Below are 19878 nucleotides of genomic sequence, written 5' to 3'. Positions count from 1 at the left end.
TAAAAAATCTGGAAAATTAAATATGTGAGGTTATTTGGCAACTAAAAAGTGAAACACTGTATCTACAGAAATTAAGCTGTTGGGTTTTTGAGGGAAGTCTGAAAGGTTTGGGGGGAAAATGCCAATGAAAAAACAACCTTTGCTAGTAACAAAACTAATTTCCTCCTCACCAGGAGAGATTAACTCACATTCCCCTCTCAGGCTGGAATTCTTCATGCTCCATCTTTTTCTAATAGTTTTTTTGGGGTTTTTTTGTGGGTTTTTGTTTTTTTTTTTTGGCAAAGCAGAGCAGAGGCCCCACAGTAAATGGGAAGGGGACAGGCTGGAAGGGTCCATACTGAGTAAGGGTTGGCGGAAAAGCACGTTAGAGCAGGTTGAGCTCCACGGGTTAGACTCAATCACTGTAGCTGCTAATGGTGAAGGGGAGGCATCTCCCCTTCGGGTCTCTGAAGGGGCTAAGTCACTCTGGAATCACCAGTCTCCCCCCTGACTTTGCAGGAACCACGTGTCCTTAATACAGGTGCCTCAGCTAAAGGTGGGATGAGTGATTTTCTGTACTTGCTGGCTTATCACTGCATCTCCCCATGCCGGTGGTCCCCTTCCTGCGCTTTGTCTCTTCAATTTGGCATGTCAGCTCAGTCTTCACTGATGCCTCCAGTCAACATTGGAATACAAATAATGGCAAAATAAAAACATCTCAGCAGCAAGTAGAGAATAACAGCAATAGTAAAAAGCCTAAAAAAACCCAAGTGCAAAGAAAACAAGATAGTTTTCCACATATATTTATATATAAACACACACTCATTGAATATTCCATCTAAAATGGCTCCACGAAGACACTAAAGGTCTCACAAATTCAAGCTCTTAGAAGTCCACACAACTGATAATCCAGGTCAGCCAAAGGTGGACGTGAAGGACATAAAGTACGCAAGCATTTAATCTAGGCATTGCTCATGCAATTACTCCATGAGAAAGCACACATAGTTTATATATTTCAGAGAAACCTAATTTTTCCATGAATGATGCCTCAAGCACCAAAAATCCTGAGTCTAAAACAGCTCTGCAGGTCCCTAATTGTGTTATTTACTACCTACCTGCTACACCTTGGGTCAGATAACTCCACACCTGAGTGCATTGGACAGTCTCCTGGGAGAGGATACATGTGGATTTGAACCACTCAAAGGGCACTGAACTGTTATTCCCTCTAACCCAGGGAGTGTTGTTACATTTAGGTGGTGGTATGGAAGGATAGTAGCCATATCACCCAATTTTTTTAAAGAGAAAATATTTGCCAGATGAAGTCCCTGCACGGGTAGGCAAAGGTGCTATACTGAAGTCCGGGGAGGTGCCTGAGTGGTAGGAATGAATAATCAGTCTTGTGCATAGTGGTTTTCATTAGCAAAGCATAGCCAATAAACGTGGTCAAAACTAGTAATCAAAATTCCCTCCATCACACCAAAAATCTACAGGAGGGTTCTAACTCCCCCCAGCATCAGCAGCAGCTGGGGAGCCCACACGCATGTCCAGGCTGCTGGACTCCACAGAGAAACCAAGCACAGGAAAACTAGACAACATTAAATTTTATGTCTGCGTCCCTTACTGGCCCTATGCCCACGGCGTGCTGATCTGCATCGGGGTGAGGGGTTGATTATAAACAAACCAGAATAACATTCTTTCAAATCTACTTAATTGCCTGTGCCTACTCTCCATGCATCCCAGAGAGGAGTTCCTGGTATCAGCTGATGTGGGAGGTGAACCATGAAAAAAACAGGTTTCACTCAAAGTAATTCCATTAGGGCCTGAAATGACTGGGTGAAACATGAGTAAGGGAAATCATCGCAGCAACACAACAGCTGGGCTCCATGACATCACTTGCAGGAATCAAAGGAAATGAGCTTATAAGTTATGCAGAAAAAAAAAACAACAAACAACTTTTTTTTTGTCTGCTTATACAGTTACAGTTTGCTTTCTGAATGACAAAACAAAAAGGAAAGCTTTGAAAAATTTGGTCCTGATATTTTGCTCTTTTAGGTAAATTGTTTGGTGTTTTGCATTTATTGAAGCTGACAAGGAAATAAAACGCTTGAAATCCTTTCTGTTTGCTGTGCATGAAGACAAATTATTGCAGAAGCAACAGTACCACATGCTTCCAACAAAAATACAGTAGTGTACAACCTAAACAGTTATGTAAAAAAGAGGGATGCAGTGGTTAACATTTATATTATTGTTGCTGTCATTTGTTTGCATGTTTTGACCTTATTGGATAGCTTATCAGTAGCTATTTTTCCACAGACATCATGTTTATTGTCAAGGGATATCAAATAAATGACAAATAGCTGCTTTTAGAGTTCAAAGAGCAAAAAAATAACCCAAGCCAGGATATTTACTGCAAAGGCTTCTGCCTCATGTTTAGCTCACTCGCTTATGTCTTACCCCAAGATGTGCTTGAATCTTGAAGCCACAGCCCAGAAGACAAATCAGAACCAAGGAAGCATTGCAGACAGACAGACTGACTTCCAGTTCCTTTGTGCTCAGTAGCATGGGTACGTTAGGAGCTTGTTTCAAGGTAATGCACTTAATTATTCAACAAAAAAAATAATTTACTAAATAAGGCCATTCCTTTCCTTGCTCCAGTTACTGCTGGAGGGGTAAACAAACATTTTTGATGGATTCCTTTTTTCATGAAAACAGAAAAGAAGACCTATGAAGTCAGAGAGCTGGGATGGGATTCATCCAGCTGGAGCCATCACCTGGGCTCCCCCTTCATCACGAAAAACAGAACAGCATCTCCTGAAGCAGCCTGCTGTAACCAAAGTGCATCTCAGAAAGGTGATGTGATGACCTTCAGGTGGGGTGAGTTCCCTCCGGGTTATACATAGTCTAGACAACTGCAGCAGACTTTCTTTGGCAAAACTACAAGAAATTACTACGACCTTTAGTGGCCCTGTAACACAGCAGACCTGCACCCGCAGTGGGCTTTGCTCCTAGCCGTATCCCTGATTTCCCTCCAGATGGATGCTCTGTCCCCACATTGTTTTCCAGCAGCCCAGCCCCGTGTCCCTGGTTCTGTCTCCCAGGTTTGGTTCCTGCCTCACACCATGCCACCCTTATTCCAGTTTACGAGGCTGTAGCCTCAAACACGTTATCATAAAAAAAGTGTCCACTGTAAAGATTTCCTCATAAAAAACCCCAACTCTGTTCACAAATAAATTAAGAATGTGCTTAAACCCCAGTGAAAGCACTGGAACATAAGCATGTGCTGAAAGCCTTTCCTGAATGGGGGCCTATTGCCTCCCTCTTCCTAAAAACTATTTCGGTTGAGCTTATGTTTCTTGTTGGCAAGGACTTAAAAACAAGAAGAAGGAAAAAACCTTTCCCATAAAAGTTGAACTTAACAGACCACTCTAGCATCCTTAATTGCCATCTTTTTGAGTATTGATGCAAATATTTACTAATGGGCCTTTTTAAGGCAAAGATTGTATTTCATATCAAAAATACATAGCAAAATGAGTTAGCATAGTTGTACACCGTAATGCTTTGCAAAGTTAATCAGCCTAGATAGTTGGAATGTGGGAGAATGTTTTGTTTCCAAATTGAGAATGATTACAATATTCCGGGGGTTGTTGTCTTGCCAACTTCCTTTTAGTCAACTTTTTTTTATATATGGAATGAAGGCCATGAAACATCTTAAAACTGCAAGCAACCTCTTCACTCAAAAAAAACCAAGGCAGGTTTTTTTGGGGTTGTTTTTTTTTAAGTGGGTGAAGGAATCCACTGATGTAATAAATGTATCCATGTATTCCAAGTATAACTTGGAGCCAGTCTAGTTATAAACTCCTTAAGATCAAGGTTCATCATAAAACCGGGCCCTACCTTTATTTTCGTAATACTAGCGGTTGCCACTAGAATTCCTGAATCCCTTCTTCACGCCATCTGGAATGCATACACGAGCAAGTTTATGATGAAAAATATACTGTGCACTAGAGCTGGGCTTTTTTAGGGTAAAAGCAACTACAAAGGCAGTAATGTGCAGGGATTGTACATTTATTTTATTACAAGAACCAATGTGTTCCTTTCCTTTTGGTCTAACCAAGCTGAGGACGGATCATAGCAGCAAGCTTTGCAAATGAATACTGTGTTATATGTTCAGATCCGTTCTGTGCTAGCTGGAAATGAAAAGGACAGACCTGCTATCTTTATCTACTTAATCCTGTCCCTGTTTAATTCATTATGTAGAATTTCAGTCTGGGTCAGTTGTTACGGCCAAGATTGGTCTATGGCAGGTTTTGTGCCATGTATCACCCTGACACCTCAGCATTCATAACTTCCATTGCAGTTATATCGGGACAACAGGTAGCAAAATCCGCTTTCGTGGCTTCTCTAGTGTCACTGCAGGTGGAAAGTGCTAGCTCTGGTCACTGTAAAAGTTTGCTTGCAATTGCCACAAGCCAACTCCTAGTCATAATGTATTTCCATACTATGTATTGCTTTATTCTGCATGGATTTTTTTTCAGGGTTTTTTCAGTTTATTGGTATTTTTAGCAAGAATAGTGTGAGAGACCTTCTTCCTTTAACTTTTTCAGATTTTCAGTCCACGTGTACTAACTTTTGCTAAGGCCCAAGTCAGCAAAATAGAAACCTAAATTTCAGATTAGGGCTCTGATTCAGGGAAGTCCTTAATCATGCCCTCAACTGAAAAACCATGTGTCATATTTAGCAAAGTCAGTGTCCAGACATCGTGTGTTGTTCTGCACCTTGAATGAATTGAAGCCAATGTGATTTAAGCACAAGTTTTAAATCAGGTATGTGCTTAAGTCCTTTCCAGAACAGTGATAAGAGTTAAGTATGGGCTGAAGTCCTGACTTAGGACTGTTAAGGGCCACTTTTCCCTCCTTCAGCTGAGGAAGGAGATCATCTAGCCACAAACAAGCTTTTCCAGTGGAGGCATCTGCTTTATCATTTCCTAGTCTGGCACACAAGTATCAGCTTTCTGATTTAATGAAATAGCAGAGGGACAACCTCAGTCTGCAGGGCCAAATCCCGTGAAGAAAAGCTTTTTGTAATGATACAAGGATGCTACGAGCTTTGCAAATACAAACACTCAATAGATACGGGCTCTAGACATTCAGCTGTCTGCGCACCCTTCCTTCCCTCCCCAGCAGAGCTGATCTCTCCCTTTTGAGGCTTGTTCAAAGTGCTCACAACACCGTGGAGCAGCAACAGGGAGGTGCAATGAGTGATGCCATTTGCAAACGTGTGCGTGCACACAGGGAATCTACTCGTCCCTTCGCTTTTCTCCCATTACTGGCTGGCACAGATTTCCTTTCTGACTTTCTTATTTGGGTTCTTTACCATGCAGCTGCCATAAACATTTCATAAATGTGAATCATGTGACAAAATAAATTCTAAAAATGCCTCTCATGCCATCAGGCCAGGCGGCCCCCTGACATCGCCCAAAAGGGCTGGCACGTTGGCAGCTGTGAAGCTCCCCGCAGCTCTCCCATCTCCACCAGTCACTGGCTCCCACTGAAACCAGCCCAGCTCCTGGCCGCTCCGCACAGGAAATCTTTCCCAACAGCAGTCCTATTCTCAACAGTAACTGCCAAAGCTGAGCCAAGGCCACGCACAAAAAGCCTAGTTTACCAGATGAATTCCCACAAAACACAAGTGACGCTATTCAGGATCTCATAAGCGGTAGGTCAGGGAATAAGGTGTTAGGACTCCTAAAGTTTAGCAGGAGGGAGCTGCTGGTCCCCTGGCCGTAGGCTGCCTGCAGTACTGCAGGGCTAATTGCTGCGCATTCCTCAGCCGTGATGTCACTGGATCGTGATGCTAACTCTTTCCCTCCTATGGATGGAGGGAACTTGTGGTGTATCTCCGAGACACCCAAAAATACACGTGCTGACCCTTTTTTAAAAAAATATATATATTTTACCATATACCTAGCAGAGCCAAACTAAATGAAGCTGAGGTCTCTGTCCAGCATTTGGAAGCCAGTTAAAATAGGAAATCAGTGTTTCTCTAAATACACAGAGTATATTACCTTAGTCATAAAATTGGGGACTTTCAAATCTAATTTGTTCAGCACTAGCGCTGTTGAAGGCTGGGAAGTGTTCCAGAGGAAATCACCTCCACGCAAACAGAGATTAGCAGCTCCCCATTGCAGACATATGGAAATGATTGCCTATAATCTCCGGTAATTGTGGCTGTATTACATTCAAATCCTGTTTTCAATTTTCTTGAACTTCTAGACTGATTGTGTTATTAAATCATGCTGGCTGATGTGTTTAATAAGGACCTATTAAATGTTTATAAAATTAGGGAAATAAATATGGGCTTTTAGTCAGATTGTGTGATGGATCTGGTAACCTATTGTTAAAAGTACTGCTGGTAAAAATGTGTCTAAAAAAATAGACTTAAAGGCTCCCTTTAAAATAAGAAACCCAATATTTGATACAACCTATTTCCAAAATGATATTCACAGATGTTTAGAGAGAAAAGAGGAGCCCGATTAGGAAGATCTCACCGAGCTGTGGGAAGAAGCGCTTCCTCCGCAGGTGACAGGTCCCCATTTCAGACAGTGCCGGGAGGGCACAATGCCAGCCCGTGGGCAGCCGCGGTGGCCCAGGGTGGCTGCCTGGGCACCTGCGTGGCTCCAGCACCGGCGTCTCGGCTGCTGGGGCAGCATGTGGCTGGCTGGCCGGCTATGGGCAAGTGCCTCCCATTGCCCTGCTCACCCTTCTCTACCCGCAGACAGTCACTTTAAATAATTAAAGAGCTCCAAGGGACCACAATAGAAAATTTGGCAAGGCAGCAAATATTTTTTTTTAAATCCAAAGGTGTGCATCTGACACGGAAGAGGGGTCTAAAGGGTCCCTCCGTGCCTCCTCCTCCCTCCCACCACCCTTCTGCTAGTGCCCCCTTTCCCACACAGTGCTACCCACCACCAGACGCAAAGCCTTTCTCTCACAATTAGTAACCCTGACAGCTCCTTGCACACCCGATGTTGCTTTTTGGAGGTAACCTTCAGTTTTTAATAGCCGGCTCTGTGCTTTCTTCATTCTCAACTCCCTTTTACAACAGCTCTCACCTGGTTGTGAACGTGCATGCATCTAACTTGTTTTAACCACAGTACACATGCTAAAGTAATTTTGTCCCCTGTCTTAAGGGCAAACATGAACCTGTTTTCTTCAGCAAATTAATCTTTTATTTTACTCTTTTTTGAGGAAGGGGGGTGAAGAGTAAGGGGGATTATAAATTAATTAATTGTTGAGTTTTTCAGCATAAAACGCACCGCATCATTATCTTTGCATAAACACACCATCTTTTAAAAAATATAACTAGCCCATAACATTGTAGTTACAGAATATTATCAAGTAATGAGGAACTTGCATGGTTCACATTAGAGACTTTGAAAGGTTTGAAGAGAATTGGATATAAGGTTAATATTTGGCAGAGCCTTGTAAATAGCCTGATTGTTATTTTATATTGGCTGAAGTATAAAAATCTGTGTTCCGTGCCAGCAAAAGCCGAGTGGTGTGGCCAGGTAGTTACATGGCTCTGTTGTTAGCCTGTTTCATGTAGGAATGTTCTTGCTCTCAGTAGGTTATTTTTTGTGTGTCTGCTTATACTCAGCTAAAATAGAGCAAGGACCCAGCACGGCAATTATTTTTACTAAATTTTGTTGGTCTGCCCTCAGGGGACCTTCTCCCAGTTTAATTGTTGGAGGGATTGTTGCCTTCTGGGATTTTATTTCAAAATGTTCTTGTTAGAATTTGCTTTCTTAACAGAGTAAGGGTTTTTACTTTTAAAAATTTAATCCTTTTTTTAATGCACATAAAAAATGCATAAAACGGTGTATCTGAAAATTAATAGAGGTGTTTCTCGATGCATAGATTTCTAAATAATTTGACTAAAGATATGCTTAGAATTGGTTATATTAAAGGGGCATAAATCTCCTGCCCCCCTCCCCCACGCAGGAGCTATGGAAGTGAATTCAGGCAACCCAACTGCATTTTAAGTTAAGACAAACATGGGAGAGATCATTTGTCTCTAGCTGTACATGAAATAGCTTATAATAGTTGCAGCTGAGTACATGAAGTATATGTTAGAACCCCTTTGATATAAATCCCAGCATCGTCCTACAAAGATATTGCATTTATGCATCTGACAGGATTCACCCATAAATAATAATAGGAGAAAAATCCAAATTTATAAGCTGCTATTTCTGGATTTATTTTTAATGTGACTGAATATTCGTCCCACTTCTACAGCAGGCACTACATTAAGCAGAGCGGGGGCAATCTGGTTGAAATCAACAGAAAGAAAACAAATACAGCAATGTCCCCTTGCTCAGTCACAACCGGTCAGAGACGTGGGACAAGCTCCATGTGAGGACAAATATCACCCTGCCACATAATTCAAAGCAACTGGGGAGTCACCTAACTTATTTTGCTATTTTTAGATTAATCTCAGTATTTGTTTGTTTGGGGGAAGCTCTGCCCTTTCCCAAACATACGGTTCTTCCCCCATTGTCTTAAATTATATTTATAGCCTATGAAACCTTTGTAGGCTAAATCTCAGATCGTGTGATTTGGCATTCTCCGCTGAAACCAGCAGAGCGGTGCTGGGGTCTCGCTCGCAGCCTCTCTGTGACAGTCTACCTGCTTATTTCTTTTAGAGAAAAGCGTAGATGAGGTCAGACTTTATTCCCCTGCTTCCTCCTTCTCTGCTATTTTTTGCAGTTAACCCAGCATCTGTAATTAATTTGATAGTCACTGCCTCCTTCATCTTCTCCCCCTCTCTCTTCTGCACCCTTGGGGAGGTTGGAAGGAAAGCAAGCTAAACACAGGCATGCAGGTAGCCGAGTTCAACCTATATGTCAAAGCACTTTTTTCCACCCAAAATAAAAACAGCGTGTAGACTGAAACTCTGAAAGGTAAATAAGACCCTTGAGCCTCTAAAAGTAAACTTATCAATTAGAGCATTTGAAAAGCCTGGATGTCCGCTGTCAGACCTAATGTTAACAGTTCAGTCCACGTACGGGGCTCATTCATTAATTAATTGTGAAGCAGAAAATCCTCCACCTCAGGTCACAAAGCACAAACATCTGCCCGATGCTCCACACTTTGCAAGCCCTCACAGCATTCCCAAGTTGTAAGCCTGCAGCGAGTTTGGGAGGCCTCAGACCAGAGTCCACATCACAGAGCCGCCACACATAACGCAACATAATTTTTCCCAATTAGTTGTCTCTCTTCAGGAAAAGCCTGAGGCGGATGCAGCAGACACATCCCTAGAGAGAGCGGTCCGTCTAGGTAGGCTCAAGATCACTGGCGGATCAGTGAGAGAGAGAGAGAGAGTGTGTGTGTATAAAAAGCAGGAACAGGGAGAGCTCACAATACAGCCAGTCTTCGATATTCCCAGCTCATACACCAGGAAAAACCATCAGAAAATCACATTATTATGCAGGACAAACAAAACTGAAATAGCAGCCGTTTAAAAATTTCTTCTTATTTGACACCAAATGTATAAGAAAACCAACCAGAGGAGGTAAAGTTAAAAAGAAAAAAAAGAAACCCACAACCAAACCACCACCACCCCCCCCCCCCAAAAAAAACCAAAAACCCCACAACTACCCCCCAAAATAGAAGACGACTCATTTCAGCATTTTCACAAACTCTTCATTGTTGTCAGTGTCAGAGCATCCTCTAAGGTTAGGTTTGGGCTTTGAGCTTTTTCTATAGCAGAGCACTGGCAGCCAGGCTGTCTGAGAAGGGCCAGAGGCTGGCGGCAGCTCGCAGTGGCGCAGCACCCTCAGCACGGGCACTCTCACCCCATCACACACCCCTGCACCCAAGGCAAACTGCTCCCCATCCTGCCCCAGGTCTCGTGTCTGTCAAAAAAAGGATGGCACTGGTCCACGCGGGTGGGCCACCCCGCAGCGTCGTTAGCTCCCAGCAGTGAACATCCCCACGGTTCTTTGGACATAAAAACACACTCGACCATCATTCAACCAGAATCACTTTCTGTTCTTCACAGACCACTTCTATTACTGCCCCCAGATTTCTCAGCTGACATAACCGCAAAGGAGACTCATCGCACAAAGACCAGCAAAGTCAACGACAACATTTCCACTCAATTTGACCAACTGGATCATGCTGGGACTGGAAACGTCTTCTCCTGGCTCAGTGCGGCAGTGCTACCCCCTGCCCACCCTTACATCAGGCTCATATTAGACAAATTAGAGGAGCGAGGAGGAGAGAACATGTGAAACAAGGTAATTCACGAAGATCACAGCCATCAGATACTGGCCTAGCTCCTCTGCTATGGGGGCTTCACTGGTTTCAGGGAGGTTACCTTTGTGTGGAGGAAGAAGACTGCAGGATGGAGAGAACTGGCGCACCACATGGTGATGGACTTGGATGGTACATGATGAAGCTGCCATTTGCCCAGGTCCTGGGGGACCACAAGGCATCCTCAAACAGGGTGTTCCTGGGAATAAAAAGCCTGGTGCCTATTGTTAAGTAAAAGCCTGGCAGTTCATGCAGAAAGGAACAACTAAACAGAAAGAAGAACAAAGCACTGCCCTGGCAGGAGAAGTTGTAAAAGCAGGGTTGTTTTCAGGCTGCTGGTGCATGCACAGAGAGAAAAATCCAGTTTTCAAGTAAATGTACTGGGTAGAAGCAAGGCTGAGGACGAGATGGGGTGTGCGCACGAGTGTGGGAAGCAGTGGTATTTGGCATGGATGTCTTCAAAAATTGCTCAGGCTGTTCGGGGACGGTATGCAGCACTTTATTGCTTTGGCTCAGCTGTTCTATTGCACAAGTGACAGCTAAAGGCTCTGAAAAAGAGGGGAAGAATGGAAAAGTGAAAGGTGGGGAAGTTTCAAGTTTTATGTCAGAGCAATGTCAGGCTGGATAAGAGAGAGGGATGATGTAATAGGTGGGGGAGAGAGGGAGAAAGGAGGTTAATGGGGAACTGTAAAATTTCAAATGCAGTATTTTATTACAGTATTGAAACTGATGCTTACAGTTTAACAATAGGACTGGCATGGAATAGCTTAGTGGTGTGAGCCAGCAGGGCCAGGAGGATTTATGACTATTTTTTTGCTTTTTTAATATTGCAGAAGGAAAGCCTCAGTCTTGTTTGGGTTGACAAGCCTCAAGCCTGGTAAACTGGAGTATGGTTGGAAATGCTAGCCAGTGAAAATCTGCCTGGGCTTACTGCTGCAGGGGGAAGGAGCCAGGGCTGTCGGGTATTTTCTGGAATCTGCTGTTTCCTTCAGATGCAAAAGAGGAAAAGCGGCAGAGAAAGCTGGAGCAGAGCTACCTCTGGTCAGCCATCAACTCCTCGGGAAGAGACTCCCTCTGGAGGTGCCTCTTTGAGAGCGGGGAGTCTTCTCCAGGATGCCCCTAGCCCATCTTCAAATGACAGAGATGCTGCCAAAAAAGCCTTGTGAGCCCAGACAGGGTGGAGCTGGGCTCTTTATGAATCTGGTTTGTGGCCCAGAGCATTGTACAATAAGAAGCAGCTTGTGTGGTCGTGGGAGGCTTTTCCCACTGTTAGACACAGGGATTGAAATTATTTCCTGTGCTCATGGTCAGCGCTGGATCTATAATCGTGTCAGTGCCATCTATGCCCACAGACTTCAGGGATGCCCGATGCCAAGGTGTCTGCAGGTAGGACTGTACGGCAGGAGGAAAAGCCACACAGGGAGACTGGCAGGGAACTGCAGAGGGCTTGATAAAGCCCACCCACAGATGAGTGAAGCAGGGCAGGGTATTGGGAACACGGGCTTGAAAACAGGCTCAGAGTATTTCTGCTTGTACACATTATTGCACGAGGTTATACAGATCGGGAAGGCAATCTTGCGCTGAACATTTTCATTGCTTCTGTGTTATAAGTAAAGCCACCAGCCATCATCTCACTGGCACAGAGCAGCAACTATTCGCATTTCAGTCTCTCCTGCAGGCCCAGCCAGCAGCAAGTCAATAACACCCTGTGCCCCCCGAAAGACACACACAAGAAAGTCCTGACAGCCCCATTCTGCTGCATGCAAGGCAAGGGGGAGAACTGCAAATAGAAGATCCTTAAGCCTAAGTAAGCAAAGAGATTAATTCAATAAAGCACTTGAGACCCAGAGTTAAGATGCCCAGAAAAATTAAAAATTATACTCTACTAGATTTGAGAAACATTCACCAAAAAAAACATTACTCTTTATCTCCTATTGCATATCATATCAACATATACATTTCTTTTTCAGTGGGGAGACTGTTTGCCAACATCCTTGTGACCCGGGTTAATCCTAAGGAGACAAAGCAGGAGCCTCCTCTCTCCTTCCCCTGCTCTTGCAGAGGAGATGCAATCCTGAGGTTAAATTCCAGCTGGCTTCCCTGTCCCCAGCACAACCAGCTCATCAGAGGAACTCATCAGCTCCTGAATGCAACAAGCCAACAGGGAATCCCTTTAGCTGCCTCTGCTGCATTCGGCTTTGATCTGTTTATAACGTAAAAAAATAGACAAATAACTGAAAACATAAGTCCCATGCCATCGTGACCATTGTTTCTGAAAGGAGCAAGAGAGCTTTTGGCAGAGCAGGGTAGAAGACAAATGCCCCAAGCTCATGCACTTAAGTGAAGAGAAGGTGAAAACAGCCAGAGGAGAAGTGTGGGACCTGGACCACCTTACCAAGGTGGCACAGGGACATCTGTGCACCATGGATACAGAGAGGCAGGCACAGTTTGTAGGGACTGGCAGGGAGTATCACTATGAAGGGTTGTGCCCACTTGCAACGAATCTGAACATTAATACAGCACTTCCCAGGTGCTCACTGGAAATGTAAATTCTTTAAGTTCTACAATTTTATCTTTGCGCAACCAGCTGTTACCTTTCTAATGCCTACGTGCATGCACAGGAAGAGAAAGTGGCTCCATCATTCCCTTTCCCTCAGAGGAGATGCCAGAGCCTTTTACCAGTGAGGGGGTGAAAGGCTGTAGCTCATGCTTTGAACCAAAGACCCGGTTCCTTCCCCCTTCATGCAAGGGCCGCATCCTGCCCCGAGGAAAGCGGCTCCTTTGGACTGCTTTGATACAAGAGCAGTGCCACGTGGAGGGATATGCATGAAACACCAACCTCTCCTTTGGTTCTGGGAACACAAGCCCCATGTCCCCTGGCCCCTGAGCATCTCACACCTGAGGCTGAGTTCTGGGGCTCCAGGTGAAGTGACTGTTTTGCAGCAGCCCCAAAACCCCAGGACCCCTCCTGTGCCGTGGGCAGTGCTGTCCCCTCCCTGCTGCTGCAGCAGCGAGAGGTGACGTTCTGCAGAGTAGCTTGCCATTCTCCAGTTTCCCTTAGTGACCAAGCTACATATGTTCAGAAAACTGAATTTATGTCGGCGGCTCGTTGTTCCCAGCCAGAAGATTCAGTCTGATTTGTATATAGCTCTGCATAAATTCCTCGTTAACCTTTACAACCATCTGGAGCGAGAGTTGCTCCTCATATCACAGCGGACCGCAGCAATGGCAACAAGCGTAACTGAAACTGCCGGGCTTTACGAGGCTGTGCCAGGCACCTCGCCTAGAGCTGGAGGAGGAGGGTGAAGGGAAGAGCCACCTCCTCGGGGTCCCCAGCCAGTGCCCACTGCTGCGGTCACCCCACCCAGCCCGGGGGGCAGCACAGCCCTGAGCAGATCCCATGGCAGCGCCTGCCCCAGAGGCAAGGGGCTGTTATTGTTCGTCTCCTTCCGTAGCACAAACCCTCTACCTTCTGTTACTCTGTTTAAGAACAGGCAGCTGCTTAATGCGAGGCTGCCGAGCCTCCAACGGCAGCCACGCGCTTAATGCTTCAATTTCCACATTTTATTTTATATGTAATTTAAAGCCCATGGTGCCTTAATTGTAAAATAGGCCTTATTAAAATAATAGCTCGAGAAGCAGTGGGGTACCCTGTGCGGCGGAATGAAGCTTTCTACCTTAACTGCTGTTTACAAGGATTTAAAAGGGAGATACAACCAAAATAGAGCTGTAGAGATGCTTCCAATGTAAGCGATGGACCAAAGACCACTGGATAATTAAGGCTCTTTCCTTTTCCCTCCCCTCACCCCACCATGCTACCGCCTGCTCTCTTTAGATACCCAGAGTGCACCCTTCGCTGCATTTATGATTGATGATGTAGTACGGATACTTCGGTACTGGTAAGCAGCATGGGGTTTTGATTAATGATGTCGGTGGCACTCCCATAAGACCAACAGCAAATAATATTGTTATCAGAAAACAGCTAACATGACTAGGAAAACAGTAGGGTCCCTATGAGTTTGGCGAAATCTTTCTTGTCTGAAATCATCCTTGTGCTGTCCAAATTCTACTTTCAGGAGACAACCCCTGGGAGATGGAGGGCATGATCACAAAACTCTGGACTGCCTATAAACTCCCTACATCTTGGCCCTTACAAGGCACAGCCCTAGTTTAAGTTAGGGCTCCCTCAGGGCTGCTTTGATTTATGTCCTGCCTCAGGTCTCCCAGGTAATGAGAGAGCGGGCTGTGACCCACCACTTTGTGGCACCTGGCCTTCCTGGAGGGTGGAGGTTGAGAGCAGGCTGGCACAGCATCCTCAGGCAGGACATTGGCTCTGCCCTGGGTACCCTCAACCAGCCTGGCCCACACAGCACCCTGTGCTGCTGGAGGAGCAGAGGGGCCACAGGGTAACTTGCGACATCACGCTCACCAGCACATAAACTGCCCGATAGTTTCATTTTGTCCTCAGCTTCGCGTGCTCCAGACACACTGAGCCTTGGGAAGGTTGGGTTTTTTTTTTCCCCTCTGCTGTCTGTATTGTACCCGCATCCTCTCAAGTCTGCAAGGCTTGGCAGGGTTTCGTTGCCCGCTCAAAGGGCATGTGCATTCTTCCCGTCAGACTTCAGTTGGACGTTTCTACTCTCCTAGACTGAAGGATGAAACAGGAGGCGCAGTGCCCCAGGGTTTGCATGCTGTGGCTTCTGAAGCCTGTCTTGCTGCCAGCACGAGCACTCAGTGCTCACGCTGTAGAGCTGGGTGACTGCACTTCTCCTGTGTTCACAGCAGCCCTACTGACAGTTCTCCTGGTGATGAAAAGCCCTTAAAAGCAAACCAAAACCAAACAAAAACAGCTGCAGCTCTATGGACATACCTCAGCAACATCAGCAGATTGATCCTACGGAGGATGTGTTGCATCCTGGGATTGAAGGGCTTCTTAGCTCCTGGATTTTGGGGCATCTTCACCACTATGGACCTCCCTATGTTACCAGGGAAATGCAGATCCATACGCCAGCAGGATCAGGCTGCTTGTGATCCATACCATAAGCCCATTCGCACGCTGTCTCCACTGGAGCCACAGTGAGCAGAGAGCCTGCTAGTCCCCTGTCCTGCCCAGTGACACTACCTGCAGCACCCTGACACCTATAGCAAGGGACACTTCTTACACCGGACCTGCTGGTGGGCAACATCTCAAAGAGCACAAACTGTGCTGGGCTGGTGCCTCTGCCCCAAACACACACCACCACCAGCACGGTCCAGGACCCTGTGCTTTCAAAGCCCTGGAGAAGATGGCAGGGGCTCCTGTACAGCTTGGGCTGCTTATGGGGAGCTGTACACCCCAGAAAAAAAAAGGAGCAGGGCCAGACCACTCCCTGCCAAGAAAAGCCACATCTGGGGCACCACGCACTGCCAGAAGCTGTATCCACGCACAGGCAGCTCAATGCCAGCCGCTTGCTATGTGGCACACAGGGGTGTGTGCTGAAGGTCTCAGTGCATATATAGGGATGGCAGTGACAGAGGCACAGCACATGTAGCAGCATGGCACCCACACGGCAGGCTGTGATTTTGGGTGCAGGGAACGCACATGGCTCCGCAGCCCCCCCACCCCCCTCCACCTGCAGGCTGCCCTCAAAACCTGTTCCCCAAGGGCCACTTCCAACTTTCCAAACCCATCAGCAGATTCACACAGCTGCTATTTAAAAATAAAATAAAAATAATACCAACAAAAAAAAACCCACAGGAGAAATCGTTCCTTTTTTTCATCCTCTAACAGCAACATTTCCCCTCCCAGCATTCACACTGGCCAGGGGCCCACGGCTGGATTATTTAGTCTGACTCCTGAAGCAGGGACAGATTTACAATTCAAATTCTCATGAAACAGCAGGGCTAGAAACTTCATCAAACTTTATATTATTGAAAAAAAGAGATTCCCAGAAAGGATCCAGGCTGACTGCCCTCAAAGCTGTGATATCTTTGCTGTATAAAGAAGCTACTTTATGCTGTCTTTCAGGTGTGTTTAAAATGCATTAGCGTTTTTCTTTGTCATTTGTACTCTGACAGAAAGCTAAGACCCCACAACTTTTAAGGAGGGATTTCAAAAACAGTCAATTGTAAAAATATATTTTTTAAAAAATTATTTAAAATACTTCCTAAAATTGAAACGTTTCTGAAGGATGTGTTTCCATCTCACGTAAAATGTATATGCAGGACATGCTCAAAAAGAGGGGCAAAGCCTCAACCTTTGCTGAGGGTTGCAAATCAGACGTGCTGGGGTCTGTAATGAAGGCTACTAAAGAGGTACTCCAGACCCCGCACCGTTTCCAGCCAGCAGTCACCTACAGCAAGGAGGAGTTGAAGGGCCTGAAGGCACAGATCTGTGATAGAGGGGGCATTTATCACAGATAAATCACTTTCCCCTCTGCCAATGCACTCCAGCGGCTGGTATAAAACCGCGCTCCCCCCTTGAACACTGGCAGCTGGCCCCAGTGACCAAGTGATCAGGGTCAACGGACAAGGAGTTTAACATCAGAAGTCAACAAATGCATATGTACATATTGTTTACTGTATGCTCATTTATATACTTATATATCAATATATAACACATTTCCAGGCAATGGTCTTAGTAAAATTTTGAGAAAATTAGCTTTTTCTTAGAATATAACATCATTTATAGTAAGTGAAACATTTTCCAAATATATTTGACCTTATTAAAAAAAATCCTATTTTAGAAAATGCTTCAGATTTTTTTATTAATATTTTTATCATGCTTATATCCCAATTCACTAATGAACCCTGAATTTCATTAGGGTATTCTTAAAGGGGAAAATATGGGAAAAATATAACTGAAACAGCAAATGAGTCCATTCTGAACTCTGCAAATTGATAGCAGATTCTCATTTTTAACATCTTCCATAAAATGTCTGTTTTGGAGTAAGAGAGAAGAAGAATGACTTTTCTTTGACCTGCTCTGGCCAAGTTTTACTCTAAAACAATATAGCATCACTATAATGTACCTGAGATCCAAAATAAATGTGTCTGTCTTGCAATATCTGTGCAGGAATTATCAGTAATACTATATGTTCCAGTTTCAGATGTTTCTAATCAATCTTTTAGTATCTTACATGTCTGCCTATTAAGCTAGAGATGATCACTTGGACTCTGAACTCCTTCTCTCTTTGTAAAATCATCTTGAGTAATATTAAATCATGTTGTTGGAGCCCTGGAATTTCTGGGTTTCATCAACATTTGCCCTCATTTTTCACATGGCAAAGTTAAGGAAATATCTGGTAACATTTTAATTCCACATTATTCAATGTGGCTTGTATAGGTGTGGTGCAATCGAGTCCTACACAGGAAAGGCTGATTTGAAGTCCTGGCAGAGCGATTAACCGATTCCCAAAAGATATGGATATAAATTTCTCCTAGGCACATCTGCCCTGTCTGCTTTTAATTTTGAAACACCAGCTTTAATTTAGAAACCGTACTGTAAGCTCTCCCTTTTGTGGACAAGAATGACATAATTTGCTGAGCAAAGACCCAGAGCCAAGCTTTTTTGTCTTAAGTAATCAATGAGTAGTAACCAACAGACAAATGTTCCTTCGCTGATTCTCCTCTGCCTTCGCAGGTTATTGCGCTGTGCGGATCACGTCCTAACGGAGAGGCTGGGCTGCGCAGCCCCCACCCCACCCCCGCAGCCACCGAGATCACCTCCTCTCACATTCTTGATCAGCTTCCCTGTGGCAACAGCAGCAGCGGATCACATGGAAAAGTAATATTAGGAAAGTATTTAATGTATTTATAGCTGTCTTTTAATGACATTTACCAGCTGGAAAGGAGGAGGCCTGCCAGCACCGAGTGATCAATCAGCTTTGAGGAACTCCAGCAAGTGCTCTCAAGACCACCAGCAAGCCTTCCTCCAGCCCTGGCTCCATCTTCTCCCCTTCAGCTGCAGATCTTTGGGGCAAATCAGGCTGACAGAGTGTTTGCCTGGCCCTTATCACAGCGGGACCTTGAATTTAGCCCCGGGCTGAGGCTGCTACAGCATACAAATAAATAGTGCTAATTCTTAGATCACGGTTTAGAAATTTCTGTTCTGCGCTAGCCCGGCAATCTGTGAGCATGGGATTCATTATGAACAGCCCATATAATAAATTCAGTGTGCCAATCTGTTTTTCCAGAGGACAAGAAGAGAGACTACTGAAGCCTGAGCTTGGCCACTGTTTGCAGCAGACCACCAGATTTCTCCTTACAACCCAACGCCATCAGACAGCTCTGGCTGTTGCGGGAGGAGTTACCTGCACTTGGAAAATTGCAAAGATCAACCCATATGGAAAAGATCATGATTGAAAGGTCCAAGTAAAGCAATTTTCTGCTTCCCAAAAGATGTGGATATAAATAGAACAGTGCCTGAAAATGAGCAGGCAGAAATGAAATACAAATGCAGAGAGCAAGTCTTCTAAAGCAAATAAAGATTTTACTGTATTTGTCCTCAAACAGGGTGTGCCAGACCCATCAGGCAATGCAAATTTGCCCAAGAAGGCAAACAGCACCCTGGCTTGTGTCAGAAACTGTGGCCAGCAGGGCCAGGGCAGTGACCATCCCCCTGTGCTCTGCACTGGTGAGGCTGCACCTCGAACACTGTGTTGGGGTTTGGGCTCTTTGTTTCAAAAGGGACATAGAGGTGCTGGAGCATGTCCAGAGAAGGGCAGTGGAGCTGGGGAAGGGTCTGGAGAACAAATCTTATCAGCAGAGGCTGAGGGAACTGGGGTTCTTCAGTCTGGAGAGGAAAAGTCAGGGGGGACCTTATTGCTCTCTACAGCTGTCTGAGAGGAGGCTGTAGGCATGTGGGGATTGGTCTCTTCTCCTAAGTAACAAGCAACAGAACAAGAGGGAATAGTCTCAAGTTATGCCAGGGGAGGTTTAGATTGGATATTAGGAAAAATTTCTTCCCTGAAAGGGTGGTGAAGCATTGAAACAGGCTGTCCAGGGAGGTGGTGGAACCACCATTCCTGGAGGTGCTTAAAGAACAGGTAGATGCGGTGCTTAGGGACCTGGTTTAGTGATGGACTTGGCAGTCCAGGGTTAACAGTTGGACTTGATGATCTTAAATGTCTTTCCAACCTAAATGATTCTATGATTCTTTCTCTACCCTGCTGCCCCAGCTCCCATGACACGTATGAGAGGCTGGACACCATCACTTTGCGCAGTAATGTTGAGCCATTATTGTGCCTAAGTTCAGGCTGACCTAAAGTCGTAACTAAGAAGTGCATGTTCCCGTGACCCCATTATCCCCAGGAAGCCCTGCCCCACCACTGCAATCCTGAGCATCCATGTACACTCCTGAAGAGAGTCCCTCAGGACACACTCCGAAGTTGCTCTCTGAGCATCATGCCAACCTTTTGTTTTAACATCAAGGGGTCTTCAGCCATCTTATCTGTTACTCTAATTGCTCTGACAAGCTGTGGAAATACACGTCATTTAATGAGTAAACCTATAAAATAATCATTTGCTGTCTGTGCACTTGATGCTCAGAATCTGCTGAAATTTCATGTAGGAAAAAGCTCCACTGGGCTTGAAGGAATGATTTTTT

At 45.1% G+C, this 19878-nt stretch overlaps 1 long non-coding RNA gene across 2 annotated transcripts; it reads left to right on the top strand.

The window, feature by feature from the left end:
• Window positions 1–2402: 2402 nt before the first annotated feature.
• LOC119152978 lies at window positions 2403–19031 on the top strand. 2 transcript variants are annotated; one of them, XR_005105995.1, is made up of 3 exons: window positions 2403–2566; window positions 2692–2853; window positions 17914–19031. It is a non-coding gene; the product is annotated as an uncharacterized LOC119152978 (long non-coding RNA). The 2 variants fall into 2 exon arrangements; XR_005105996.1 differs by lacking the exon at window positions 17914–19031 and adding an exon at window positions 12263–13844.
• Window positions 19032–19878: the final 847 nt, after the last annotated feature.

The sequence above is a fragment of the Falco rusticolus genome, chromosome 8, assembly GCF_015220075.1.
Source record: "Falco rusticolus isolate bFalRus1 chromosome 8, bFalRus1.pri, whole genome shotgun sequence".
NCBI lineage: Eukaryota > Metazoa > Chordata > Aves > Falconiformes > Falconidae > Falco > Falco rusticolus.
The sequence above is the reverse complement of the archived record's forward strand: the minus strand, read 5'-3'. Positions and strand labels throughout refer to the sequence as shown.